Below are 11,223 nucleotides of genomic sequence, written 5' to 3' on the forward strand. Positions count from 1 at the left end.
TACTCACATATAAAGAAGACAGTCTCTACTTGGGCAGCCATATGCTTAGCTAAACCTTGGGGTGCTTCTGTCAGTAAAGAGGAAGACAGTAATGGTGGCTATTGAGGTCCAGTTAGCAGTTTCGGCCACAAAGACCTGCCTCAGTTGTATTCTTAGGTCTAGAAGGGAAAGGTGCCATCGGTAAGCATGGGTCTTGTGGTGCTGGGTTGGAGTGTTTTCTTCCATTTGGGGATTCTGTCTGGAGAGATTTAGACAAGCTAGGGTGTATTTGCAGGCCTTCAACCATGATAGTAGGATTGAGATGGGATTCCAAAGTATATGAGAAATCCTTGGAGAAATTAGGTATATTTAACCTGGAAAAGACAACATTTAAGGACAAGATACTTGTCTTTAAAGGACTAAAAGGACATGGAAGTCGCGAGATGAAGAATGGCTAAGGTTACTCTGTGTGACTTCAAGAGATAGAAGCCAGGGGCTCACACTTCCGTCCCCCAGGTGTTCCCATCCCCATGTACCACTCTGCAACCCAGCTATTACAAGTGTGCTCGCGATCCTGTAATGAATCGTATTTTTCCTCACTTCTGAGTCTTTGTCCGGGATTTTCCCCTGTCTGGAACACTCTTCCCCAGCATCTCTTTTCCCACCCAGGTCTTCATTTGACTATTTCCTGCTCATCCTTCAGATCTCACCTAAGACCTTCTAAACATTGGGAAACCTTGCCTCGTACCGAAGTCTGTGTTCACTGCCTGCCCCTGTGCTCCTATGGCATCCCGCATTCCTCATCATAACCCCACACATGTTATCATAACCATGTAACGGGTGGGGTTTATTATGACCACTCCCACCCATGTGCAGGTTTAGGGGATTTTCCTGCCTCTGGATCACTTCTCTGGACCCTCTCTTCTATTTGTCAACAATTCCACCTTATATTTCAAGGGACCAAAGAGTGTTCTGAGCTGTTGAAAAGGTGAGGGAAGTTCAGTGATTGGATTCAATTCAGTAGTGGATTATATAGTGTTCGCCCAAAATTGATGTATACCTGGAACCTTAGAAGGGGACTCTTTTTGGAAATAGTCTTTACAGGTGTAATTAGTTACATGAAGATGAGGTCATACTGGATTAGATGAGTCCTAAATCCAATGGCTGATGTCCTTACAAGAAGAGGAAAGGACATACAGACGCAGAGAATAAGGCCATAAGAAGATGGAGGCAGAGATTAGGGTTAGGCTACCACAAGCCAAGAAATGTCTGGGGCCTCTGGAGGCTGGAAGAGGTAAGGAAGGATGCTTTCTAAGAGTCTTCAGAGAGAGCATGGCCTACCGACACCTTGATTTTGGACTTCTAGGCTGTAGAATGGTAGGAGAATACATTTTTGTTGTTTTAAGCTGTACTGTTTGTGGTCATTTGTCACAGTAGTCCTAGGAAACTAATACAGATGGTCTGGACAAGGCAGACTGTCTTAGGGTGTCATGCATGTAGCAGTCAGTAGGGGGTCCTCACTGGCCAGCAGCAGGAAGAACTGCTAATGGGATTCTTGCACAAGTGACCTGCCACGCTTGCTCGCATGGCAGCGGGTGATCTGTAGACATTGCCTTAGCCCTCTCCTAGCGACCCTGGTGCTTTTGGTGGGTGATGATAAGATGTTTTTCAGTGTTGACTCTGCTTTCCCTGATGTATCCTCTGAGTCCAGTCCCTTTTCTCAGCAAGCGCTGCCCTTTCCCAGGTGTGACCCTTCTAGTTCATCCCCACCTTGCTTCCCAGCCCAGGTGGAGGTCATTTGGTTCCTCCTAGATCTGAACCTGGATCTTTCTCTTTCCAGTCCACTGTCAAGATGGATTTCAAGGTGTGGTCCCTGGAGCAGCAGCAACAGCGTCACCTAGGAAGGTTTAATACTCATCCCAGACCTACAGAATCAAACTCTGAGAGGTTGCCAGCAACCTGTGTTTTCACAGGCACTCTGGGCGATTCTCCTGTGCCCCAGAGTTTTTCTCCACCTTACTGTCTTGGGGCGCTGACTCTTAATTTTTAAGGGCCTTTTCTCTTGGCAGAATTCAGACATTTTAAGTCAAAATGATTTGTCTTTCAGACCTGCTGTTTCTGCTCTGGGCTTCAGGAGCCTACATTGGACATCACAAAAGTGAGTTCTAACCATTTTTGTCTGTTAGCATTTCTGCTAGAATAATCCTCATTTTCACCAGGGATTTGTGAAAGCCTTTGGTTGGCTTGGGGAAGGGTGCTCTTGAAGGAAATGTGGGAAAGACAAGTACAAAGATGAATATTTCAATATCGTATTTCACTGCATTCATTAATTCACGTGTACCTCTGTCTAAGGCATAAGCTCTTCTAGCGTAGGGACTGTTTCAATCTGGTTCATCATTGGATTAGCAGCACCTCGCTGTGGGCCTTGCCGCTTGATGAAAAGCTGAAAAAAGTGTTAAGTTCTAAAGATCGTGAGTTCCCCATTCCTGGAGGTGTTTAAGCACAGGGTAGATGTAGGGGTATCGTAGAGGATGTTCTTGTATCAGACAGGGGGCCAGATGAGACAGATTGTAAAGTTCTCTTCTACCCTGGAATGCTGTAATTCTTGTGATGGGGACGCTGCAGAGAGAGAGGGTGGAGCTGTGTAGTACTTGGCACAGTGTCTAGCATGTTCGTACTGATAAATGCTTTATAGCATTTTGACTTCTTCAGTGAGGGTGGGGTAGGTGGGATTACAGTGACTATTACAGGCTGCTGGACACCACCTAGTTCCAGGACAAATTGTGAGGTGTTGGAAATACCCATGGGGAAGCATTTTATCATTCAGAGGTATCTTTCTTTTAGCTGTCACTTTTGTAAATTTATAGAATAACTCTGACTTTAATATTGAAATGTTGATTACCAGAAGCAAGATAAAAAAGCAAAGACTAAGACCCTCACTGGGAAAAAGGGAGCTTCACACACAAGTGCAGAGGTGCCTGGCTGGTTTTATGTGCACCTGGGATTGAGGACCCTTCTAGAATGTTACTTCTGGAAGGGACTTCAGAGAGCTTTTGGTTTACATTCAAGGAAATTGAGGCCTATGGAGATGGAAAACTTCTCAATGCCACACAGCTGTTCAAGTAGACAATATATTGGGGAAATGAAAAAGGTTCAGGCCATTTCTTTAAGTGTTAAAACTATAGTTTGGCGATAAGGCAAGACTTGAGAATCTTATTCATCATCATAAGCCTTTTGTAACAAAATGCTGTTGGTGTCTTTCCCATGTACCCTCAGCACTCACCTCACGAGCTGGGATTGTTGGAGCTGATGAGAAGCAGGCAGGGAACTCACACTGTCAGTCTGCTGCCTATAGCCTGGGAGCAGTGTGTCGGACTCCTGTCCTAAAAGAGTAGTAATAGTGGATGCTATTATGGATGATATTGGGTGCTTTCTACATGCCAGGTATTGATCTAATGGCTGTATGTGTTTCTAACATTCCATCCTCACAGTATGATAGAGATAATCATCCTCATTTTACAGATGAGAAAATTGAGGCACAGAAATGTTAAGGCTCTCATCCAAGGTCACACAGCTAAAGATTAGCAGAGCAGGATTCCAACCAGACATCACCATGAATCTCCACTCAGTTACTTCTTAATATACACGATCATGTTTGTTTTAGGAGTTAGGAGACTTCATCTTTCTGGGACCCAGGACTTGGCTCCAGAGAGCTTTTGGTTTCCCTGCTTCACAGAGGCTGATGTGCCAGTGGATCATGGTTTGGGGCAGAGGCAAGGTTCACTTGTCCACAAAAGTGAGCAGTTGGGAGGCAGAATGGCAGGTGAGGATCCCAGATTCCACCCAGTGCTGTCTGTTCTGCTGTGATGCTCTGTGGTGGGAACACATTCGCCTGCTGCCAGTTAGTGGGTGGAATGGGTTCCTGTCTTGCTTTTCTCACCTGGAACACCAGGTAGAGCTGTGTCCAAGTCATTCTTCATGGGCCATGGCATCGTCTGGGCTGCCTCGGAGTCCCTGGGGGCAGCTTGGAGAGATCTTTGTTTTCTAGCTCTAGCCTTCTCAAGCTGTAAGGGGTGAGTCAGTCTCGGATTTCTGGTTCATTCTGTGGAACATGACTTGCTGGCACTGAGGCCCTGGCAGAGCAGAATCCACGGCTCTTCCCAGCAACAGGTCACGTGACCAGAAAACCATATGCGCCAGGCTACATGAGCATTACGTTGATAACAGTGATGAGTGAGGACAGCGTAGACAGCCCTCCAACATGCTTCCAACGTGAGTCATGGGTGCATACAGCCTTTCCTCTTCCTACTTTCCTTTTGTCCAGAATCCTTCTGAAAGCCTAGGTTCATCATGTGATTTCACTGGATTTTTTTTTTTTTTAAGATTTTTTATTTATTCATGTGACAGAGAGAGAGACAGCCAGGAAGAGGGGAGAGGGAGAAGGGGAGTGGGAGAGGAAGAAGCAGGCTCCCAGCGGAGCAGGGAGCCTGATGGCCCAGGACCCTGGGATCACACCCTGAGCGAAGGCAGACGCTTAACGACTGAGCCACCCAGGCACCCCTTACTGGAGTTTAACTTGAACAGCTGAATAGGAAAAACTTGATTCCCTTGGGCTTTTGACACATTGGTCATTGAAGACAGCCTTTATGTACGCTAGGAGGAAAATGATTGATAGGGGGGAAATTAGGCTGAGGTCAGGGAGCCACATCTTGTCTGTGGGTCACATGTCCCATGGGGTAGCTACTTGGGCACAAGTCCAGGGAGCACCACTGACATTGACTTCAAAGTGGATGGTGCCCCCTGGAGGTGTGCAGTGTAGTGACAGCGATCAAGCCTTTAGTTAGTGAGCTCAAAGGCCCCGTCCATCCAGCTTCACAAAACACAAAGCTCAGATATATATCCGTGACTCTTCCTTCTCTTTAATCCCTCATACCTACTGATTCAGCATCCAATTCCAGTGTGGGTTTCCCCCCAATAACAAGCAGTTCTCAGGCACCAGCTGGGTGTCCTTCAATTCAGCTCAATTCTGATACTATCTACTTGTAGAGTCTGATCCCACAGGCTAAGGGTTCAGTCCTGCAGCACTGTCCCCGACACACATTTCAGATGCCAGTAAAAGTCCAGTTTTCACCTGTGCTTCTGATCAAGACCCACTCCTTGGGTTCAATTAGTTTGCTAGAGAGGCTCACAGAACTCAGAGACACATTTTACTTACTAGATTTTGGGTTTATTATAAAAAGGTATAACTCAGGAACAGTCAGATGGAGGAGATGAAGAGGGCATGGTATGGTGAACGGGTGAGGAGCTTCCCTGCTCTCTCTGAGCAAGCCACTGTCCCCAAATCTCCACATATGCATCAACCCGGAAGCTCGGAACCCCATCCTTTAGGGTTTTTATGGAGGATTCATTACATAGGCATGAACGATTAAATCATTGGCTTTTGCCAATTGATTAAACCTCCAGCCCCTCTTTCCTCTGCAGAAGTCCAGGAGGGGACTGTAAGTTCCAACCCTCTAATCATAGGGTTGGTTCTCCCAGCAACCAGCCCCCATCCTTAGGTGTGGTTCAAAAGTCATTTCATTAACACAACAAGAGACACCTTTATCCCTCTCATCACTTAGGAAATTCCAAGAGCTTGAGGGGCTGGGTGCCAGTAACAGTGATGAAGAGCAAATATATGTTTTGTTAAAAGATAAACTGAAGCCTATTAAAAATGTTGGGTTTATTTGAGCAAAAATTGATTTGAATCGGGCACTTCCAAACCAAAAATGGTTAGGAGTGTTCCACTAATGGGAACTTGGGGAGCATAAGAAAGAAAATCAAGAAAAAAGAAAAGTAAGAAAATTATTGACTATCGCTTGAAGTTTAGTTAGCTGTTCGTGATTGGTTGTTTTTAGCATTCTGATTTTGTGATTTTGTAACTTTCTGGCATTTATAGGCTTAGATTTTGGTTTGCTTCTATAAGTTATCATGGCATTAGAATATTATTGGTCTAATTTCTTCCCTGTTAAATTAATTTAACATTTCCCCCCTTTTGGTCATCCTCTCATGCATGAGAAACTGATAAAAAAATTGGTACTAGTGCCACTCTCAGTCACTGTGAGAGTTAAGGTGCTCTTGTCTCCTTGTGAAGCTCGTAAGTTATGAGATCAGAACTGTGGAAGAATTGTTTGTTCATCTTGTTGTTCATCTTGTTTCTGTTTCTCAAAGTACAGTAAGACCATGTGATATTCTGCTGATGGCTGTGCACATGCATTTAAGACCTTGGAGAGAACCTAGTGTACCAGAGAGACCGCAGTGATCACTGTTAGGCAGGTAATACCAAGAGACTGAAGTGTACTCCTTAGCCAGGGCCTCCATGAACCAACTGGTTGGTTTCAGATAAGTCAAAAAATGTATATGAGGGGCATTGACCAGTTTTAACCAAGTGGCTTGTTTGTTAATTTCTTGTATTTGCTACACTACCAGAGGTAATGATCCAGGTACAACACATGGTATTTTCTGTGGCACAGACTCCTCCTTGTTCAGCCAATAAGTAATGTAAAGCAATTCTGTTATCTAAAACCACCTTAGCAAGAATGTTTGGGGACTTTTGTTGTGCAGCTGTGGACTTAAGCAATAGATTCAGCGACAGCTGCCACAGTTAAAGATCATTGCCTTCCTGTGCATTAACAGAGCGAGCAAGTAATGAGAAGACAAAAGGAATAAAAGTTTCATATTGGAGTTGAAAATCTTTATTCATAATCTTGGGAGAGCTGTCTATCTCCAGATGCTGTCTGCTTCTGGGGAGGAACTCTCCTAGTCAATTTTAATTTGAGATCTCCAGCTGGTATGCAGTTCCAAAAGTCTGAAGGAGTCCTTTTCATTTGGGGGATGTAGACCCAAGGTTCAGGTCCCTGGAGTATGGCTGCCATCTGGGTAGTGGGAGAGCCTGGTATGATTCCCTCTAAGGAGCTTCAAGGGCAGTCTTTGTTCTTAGTGATTCCAAATCAGAAGGGTGGGAGAAAATAGGGAATAGTTAGTTTGGAAAGTTGTAGCCAGGTATTTGATGAAACTAGAAGAATTCAGGATCCAGTTCAGTGTGTGTGTGTGTGTGTGTGTGTGTGTGTGTGTGTGTATATATATATATATATATATATATATATATATATATATATATATATAACAAAACCTCAAAGACAATGAACAGGGGTAGAATCTGATATCTACAGGTTGTGTTATTATTTTCTACTGAAACATAATTTTCTTCTATATCACCCTCATTTTTATTAAATATAATTACAGTAAGACTAACTTATTTGCAGAATAAATCTAATCCTATTTAAGTTGGCTTGATTATTTACATAAGTGCAGCAAGAATAATGATTGACCATATTGGCTTTTTAAAAATCTGCTTTGCTGGAATGTTTCACAAGGATTCTTATATGGGACTTTTATAGCCTCTCCATGCTAAGAAGCCAAGCCAAGAACTCACCATCAGACTTCAGCTGTAATGCCTGTAGGTTTGGGTGAATTCCTCTCTTCTTGAGGTCCCCAGGATGTCTTGAGGTTCCTGGACCTGCCAGGAAGTGACCCGCCTTACCTTCTAGGCTGTCGGGAACCTTGTAAGCACAGTACCAGGCTGATTTTTCCAAGGAACTTTCATTGGCTCCATAAAGTCAGCTTGGTTCCTTAAAACTATCTGTCACATCTGATTTTATGCGTATTCTCAAATATGACATTTCAGTAAAGTGTTGGTCATATAGCCAATGTTTCCAATTGTGTCTTGTTGCAAGGAGAACGAATTCTTACTGAACTTATGCAAATAACTATATTGCCATAAAATAAGAAGAGAGTTTCCAAATTCTGGAGGGATCAGATAGGGAGAAAAGATAAATGTTTCATCTCTGTTTACAAAGGTACATTTTACCAAATTGCTGATAGTTTAAGAGAAAAGAGAAAAAGATTTTCTTAACTCTAGAAAAACAAAATACCGTTTTAAGCAAAAGTCATAAAAATCATAAAATCATCCTTGTCAGTTCATTTAGTTCCATGTAATTAAATCTTACTGATATTGATCTTTTGTTAGTTTTATGAAGCCAAAGTCTCTCCCTCAGATTTCTGTAAGCTCTTATCGAGAGTTCAGTGGTGTGACCTGGAAGTTACTGGAAACCTGTACTTGTTAGAGTCTTATGAGTCGTTTTGAAGATGAAACACCTTTGCAAGAACATTTGCAAAAGCATCTGAGTAAAACAGTAACTGTCAGGATGTCCGGGTGGCTCAGTTGGCTAAGCATCTGCCTTCAGCTCTGGTCATGATCTCGGGGTCCTGGGATCGAGCCCTGCATCAGGCTCCCTGCTCAGTAGGGAGTCTGCTTCTCTCTCTGCCCCTTCCCCCTGCTTGTGCTCTCTCTCTCTCAAGCTGTTTCTCAAATAAATAAATAAAATCTTAAAAAACCCCACAAAAAAACAGTAACTGTCTGTAAGGGACAAAAGACTTAAAAATGGCCATGGTTAAAGAGCTGATGAGTGTTCATTATAATGCCATTAGCAAGAAAATGTGGTTATTTCTTGACATACAGCATTTTAAGATAATAACTAGAATTATAAGTGATAACTTTATGCCAGGACATATATCAGATTTCTAGGAGTTTTACACAATTTCTGGAACACTTATATTAATAACATATCCATACAAATATAATGTAATTATTACTTCTTATTTGACAATGATTTTCATGTAATTTAATATAGCAAATAAGGCTAATTAGTTATCTAATTAATGTCTATCTTTTTATGAGCAGAGAGAATAAATCTTTTGAAATTCCAGGGACCCTATAGAAAATCCCAAACTTATTTCCAGGTCAAAAAGACTTCATTTAGAAATTGATTTTGGGAAGTTTGTCAAAAATATCAAAGGCTTTGGACATTTGACTAAACAGGATTACAGGCCATTATGAAACAGTGTACTTAATTATCTGTTTAACCAAAGTGACAGAAGATTTCAAAGGCGAATACAGAAGGTTATTTTAGCTGTGAGCAAAGCTTAGCTCTTCGTATTGAGAAGACTCCCGTTTTCTTAAGTAATCAAGGATGTGATGTAGATAACATGGAGCACAGGACATACTTGTTTTCTAGGCTTATTACTTAGAAGGGAAGGACCTTTCACAATCTCATTGTCAAGAGCAGACCAAGAGTTTAGGAAAACTTTGTCCTTTAAGCAGATGAAAGAAAATTTTTAGTTTTACATATGGACATTATAGATATCAAAGCTTATTTTTTTAAACCCTTAGAATAACAATTCAGTTTTAGCAGCTTGAGTACACAAGGTAAAATTCCCTCTGTCTCTCCCTCCCCAACTTTCTGTAATCCGTTTAGTTTGTCCTTTGTTCTCCTCTTTCCCATTCTGAAGGAACCAGCTTTACTTGAGGGCAAAATTACTTTCATTTTCCTTAACAAAAATCCATCTTCATACCTCCTGACCTTTTCTTACCCAAAAACTCATCTTACTTTCCTTGCATACAAAGCTGTTTCCCTTACTATTTTTGGTAGTTTCAATTACATATTAATTAGAGTTCTTAACCCTTAGAAACCTTAATTTCTAGTGAAAAGTTAGAAGTGAGCAATTGTGAACTGTCTGTTATAGTGGCATTCTTGAGACTGGCAAATTCATGACTATATTCTGTCATCTCTAGAAGCATATGCTTCCTCAGTAGTACAATATTTCAGTGAGGCATAAGACATGTTTACTAACAGACCTCAATATCTTTAGTTCCTCTGTAATAAGCCAAAAGTAGATAAAAACTATGTTCAGTAATTAATGGTTCATTATTTTATGTTATTTGGAAGTGATCTAGATACTCACTGAATATGCCTTATTTAACTTACATCAGTATAATTTTGTTTCAAGTTGCCAGAAAGATTTTGGAAACTATTTTTAAGTAAGCATACTGTAAAGCATCATTTTTTTGAAAATTTTATTTGTAAACTTACACTTACATCTATTTGATTTATTTGTTCTTAACTATTATGTTTAGATTATCCAGGAACATTTCATGAGACATTAAACAGCTAACCATCATCTTAAGTTCTCTTTCTTGCTGGCAGATTCTGTAGCAGAGATAGCATGAGCTTATTTTGACTTTTAGTAAACCTAGGAAAAATGAAACTACTGTATTTAATGCTGATAACTCTAAAGATATGCCTGTTTTAGTTAAACCAACAAACTTAAATTAGCTTTTATTTACTGAAGATTGTTCTAGATCATGTGACCTTGAAAAACATTTGGGTTAATGTTTATATTTCTGAGAACATATTAAATTTATATAGTGCTTTTTTGTCCTTAAGCTTGTTTCTCTCTTAGCCAGTTAAATATAACTCTTTACAAATTAATTTTGGCAATGCCATTTGGAGGTAGAAAAATATCACATATCTATAATATGCATACGTAGATGTACATAAACATACAGACAGATAGAAACAGAGAACTTAAAGCCTTTGTTTTTTTTTTTTTTTTTTTTTTAAAGATTTTATTTATTTATTCGACAGAGATAGAGACAGCCAGCGAGAGAGGGAACACAAGCAGGAGGAGTGGGAGAGGAAGAAGCAGGCTCATAGCAGAAGAGCCTGATGTGGGGCTCGATCCCAGAACGCCGGGATCACGCCCTGAGCCGAAGGCAGACGCTTAACCGCTGTACCACCCAGGCGCCCCTTAAAGCCTTTGTTTTAAAATTCTAGCCATGAAACAGGTATTCTATTGTAAAACTCTCTAGTTAATAAAAGAATTATTGAATCTAAAATTGTATTTCTTGAAGGTGGCATTAAGTTTATCTGTTTAGATGGCTATCACATTTTTACTATTATGTGTGGAGAAGATCTTTAAGATTTTTAATTAACCTGTTTCCCAGATAGCCTCCTCCCCTTTTTCTTTTTCTTTCCCTTCTGATAAGAATCACCTCCCTGAGGTTTGCTTTTCAGAGATGGCCCTGAGTTCCTAGAGAAAGCTGGTAGAACATTTGCTTCTCAAAGGCACAGGGAAAGAATGCAAGTTCCTCTAAGAGGGACTTTTGTTCCTAAGTCAAGAATTTTACAATACTTGCAAGCCTTTGGAGGTGAATAAGGAAGGTTTTGGGGTTGGTAAAAATGATAGGGAGGCTTTGAATTCATTTCTGTTTTTGTAAAGATTTGATTTATAAGACAAGTACACTTGTTTTTACTTCCTGAAAGGGTTGGGTTGTAACCCAGCTGATGTCAAGGCTGCCCCACC

The 11,223-nt window shown here is 41.1% G+C and overlaps 1 long non-coding RNA gene across 1 annotated transcript in view; it reads left to right on the plus strand.

Moving 5' to 3' along the window:
- The window catches only part of LOC123002140 (uncharacterized), a 134,600-nt gene extending 128,743 nt beyond the window's left edge, over window positions 1–5,857 (plus strand). Inside the window, exon 8 of the long non-coding RNA XR_007189837.2 lies at window positions 2,087–5,857. This is a non-coding gene — a long non-coding RNA (uncharacterized LOC123002140). The remainder of the gene's footprint in view (window positions 1–2,086) is intronic.
- Window positions 5,858–11,223: the final 5,366 nt, after the last annotated feature.

Source organism: Ursus arctos, unplaced genomic scaffold, assembly GCF_023065955.2.
Source record: "Ursus arctos isolate Adak ecotype North America unplaced genomic scaffold, UrsArc2.0 scaffold_33, whole genome shotgun sequence".
Lineage (NCBI taxonomy): Eukaryota > Metazoa > Chordata > Mammalia > Carnivora > Ursidae > Ursus > Ursus arctos.